The 3076-nt window shown below is 30.2% G+C and overlaps 1 protein-coding gene across 1 annotated transcript in view; it reads left to right on the top strand.

Moving 5' to 3' along the window:
• Positions 1 to 2725: 2725 nt before the first annotated feature.
• LOC117331172 (EGF domain-specific O-linked N-acetylglucosamine transferase-like) overlaps positions 2726 to 3076 on the top strand; it is a gene marked incomplete in the record, with an annotated part of 29539 nt that continues 29188 nt past the window's right edge. Inside the window, 1 exon segment of the mRNA XM_033889769.1 lies at positions 2726 to 3016.

The following is a 3076-nucleotide window of genomic DNA, read 5'->3' as shown; positions in this document are numbered from 1 at the left end:
AAATGCTATTTTAAGTTAATGAAATATCGTATCTGAACCTGTTCATGTTATCTACATATATTTTTTTTATCTGCCAAAATGCCCCCCCCAAAAAAACCCTATGATGTTTTGGAAACAGTATAAAAGTATGAGGGGATTTTTAAAAAATAATCAACCATTAACTGATCATTTAAAAAAGACAAATTTACATTAAAAGTCTGATGTATTACAGTTCATTATATTTTTAAAATATATTCATTTCAGCATTGAATTTCAAGACTTCAGTTTTTTAGTCAAATTTCTACAGATGGAGATCCATATTTAACATTTAAAATAGGCGCTACTTATATTTTAACATCATTCCCCATTGAAGTGAAATCAAAAACCAAAAAATCTGAAGAAAGCTTTCTTATTGAGAGAAAATCATGCAAACTTTCCACAACTGGAAACAAATGCTGTTGATTATAAACCATCTATAATAATGAACAGTAATATTGAATGAGATATGCCATCAGTTGCCTCCCTTTGATAATCTACTTCCTGTTTTACAGGACAGAAACATACTATGTACAACAAAAATGCTCTCATTACATGAGATTTCAACAAGTGTATATGTGTTTTTTGTTTTGTTTTGTTACTTCAACAAATGTGAACAACAAATAGTCTCTGTCTTCAACAGTATAATATTAATAAATGTGAAAAAATGATGAATTAACAGTACGGATGGGACTAAGGAAAATCTACGATGACCTGTACAGTGACAATTTTAAACATACTTTTTATATTTCTCTTCATTTATTCATCAATATATAACATTTGTACAAATAAAATATTTAGTTCAAGAAAAAGAAAGAAATGTGGACAGCACTGTATATTGGATTGAAAAAAGTTAAATCCTCATGTCTTGGACAAAAATCTAAAATAGTTATTTATTTAAACACGACCTTTTGTGCTCTACATAAAGAATCAATTCTCACTCAGCCAATGACATGAGGATTAATCCACTACTCTCTATAGTATTAATCACAGTGGCTCTGTTGGATGGAACGTAGCAACAACAGTCGGTGTTCAACATAAGTTGATGTAAATTTTTAAATCATTTACTGAAAAGGAAACTACAAGCATAACTTGAATATGAAATTAAAAGACAGAGTTATGAAAAAATTATAATCACTGATGGATATATATTCACAATGAAATCAATTATAAGGAAAACATGAAAATGACTCATGATCTTACATACAAAATGTACAATTTAAATCAAAGGATGATTTCTTCCACTCATATCTCCTAAAATGTATGTCTTTCAATCATATTGTTTTAATAACTTATTAATTAAGGACTGCCCTAAAATTATATGTTGGAGTGGCTGGAGGCATTTTTTCTGAGACCTTACCACCCATCAAATATCAAAACATGTTTAGTATAAGGAATACTATAAAAATGGGGTTTGACCCCCACCACCAGTCAATATTTGATACAAGTACCTCTCACCCAACCCACACATAATTCTGGAAAAGCTGATGAAAAAATAATATTTTGCAGATAATCCAATTCTGGTCTAATCTGTTGATGAAATTTATGAAAATAGTTTATATATGAGATATAAGTATTGCTCACACGAAAATGACTTCTTATCTTACTCTACTATGATAAACATGATATTATGCCAATTTCAAACCATTCATGATAATAGGTATCAAATCTTAATTTCTAAACAGTACTTCTTATGCATGAAACCAAATGATTTGCTTTATAAAGACCATTAAAAGACCTTAAAAAATTTAATTCTGAATTACCACAGCTAATTTAATAACCATCGCTATTGAAGAGCACAGTAATAAATACCTTGCAACAAATTTCCCATAATTTGTGCCAATTTGAAAATGGTGAAAAAAAAACTTGCAATTACGTATACCTTGAAATAGGTAAAATTGTAATATATAAAACATAAGTTCAGTTCAAAGAAAAGTATTCAACTTTAAAATACATACATTTCTTTCCTTTTTTTTTCTGTCGAAAAAATAAACAAGAAAAATAAAGAGTGAATTTAACACCCTGTTGTGGAGAAGCGAAAACACAGTCTGACAAACATATACAAAACTTACCAAAATTAATTTTTTGATGGTAGGTACATTTGTATTTCACTTGAAACCAATTATAGACTAGATAAATAAAAATAGGTATTAAAATGACATCACAAATATATATATTTTCTTAAAAGGAGGGGACACAAGGGGGTAAGTTGACATGTACAGGACTGAAATGCAAGGGGATATGGTACATGGACAAGAATCACACATGGTCGGTAAATTTGTGGGGTTTATTTAACAAAACACAACAAAGAAATAAATCTTCTGTATCTTCCATACTATAATAGTTGGACACTGTGCCTAGGTTTGACAGGTATTAAATGGGCTTTGTGCCTTACAGCCTAGAGTTTCACATGTAATAGCTGGTCAAATGTAATGTGCCTTACAGCCTAGATTTCACATGAAAAAGTTGGGCAATGCGCCTAGGTTTCACATGTAATAGCTGGGAAATGAGCCCTACAGCGTAGATTTCACTGTAATATTTGGCAATGTGCCTAGATTTCATGGGTAATAGTTAGGCGAGCAATTTGCCTAGGTTTCACATGTAAAAGCTGGGTAATGTGCCTAGGTTTCACATGTACTCATTGGCAAACTTATATAGATTTTATGTTTACTAGTTGGCCACCTACCTAGGTTTCACATGTTATACATGTAGTTGTAAAATGTGCCTAGGTTTCACATTTAATAAATGGCTTAGTTTCGACGTTGCACATTTAATAAATGGCTGATGTTCCTAGGCTTCAAATGCAACAGCTGGTCAATGTTCCAAGATTCTACATCTAATAGCTGGCCAATTGGATATCAGTTATATTCTATTTTTTAATGTATGGACAATACACAATTTAACATTTTATCAAAATATACCATACTATCTCTTCTAACTTAGTACTATAATTATTTACACAACATTCTTTGGTCTGACAAAATTTGGCTCAAAAAAAAAAAAAAATACCATAGCCATTTTTTCCTTCTCTTTTTTAACAGATTTTAAAAAAAAAAATATT

The sequence above is a fragment of the Pecten maximus genome, chromosome 7, assembly GCF_902652985.1.
Source record: "Pecten maximus chromosome 7, xPecMax1.1, whole genome shotgun sequence".
Classification (NCBI taxonomy): Eukaryota; Metazoa; Mollusca; class Bivalvia; order Pectinida; family Pectinidae; genus Pecten; species Pecten maximus.
This window is presented reverse-complemented; position numbering and strand designations above follow the sequence as displayed.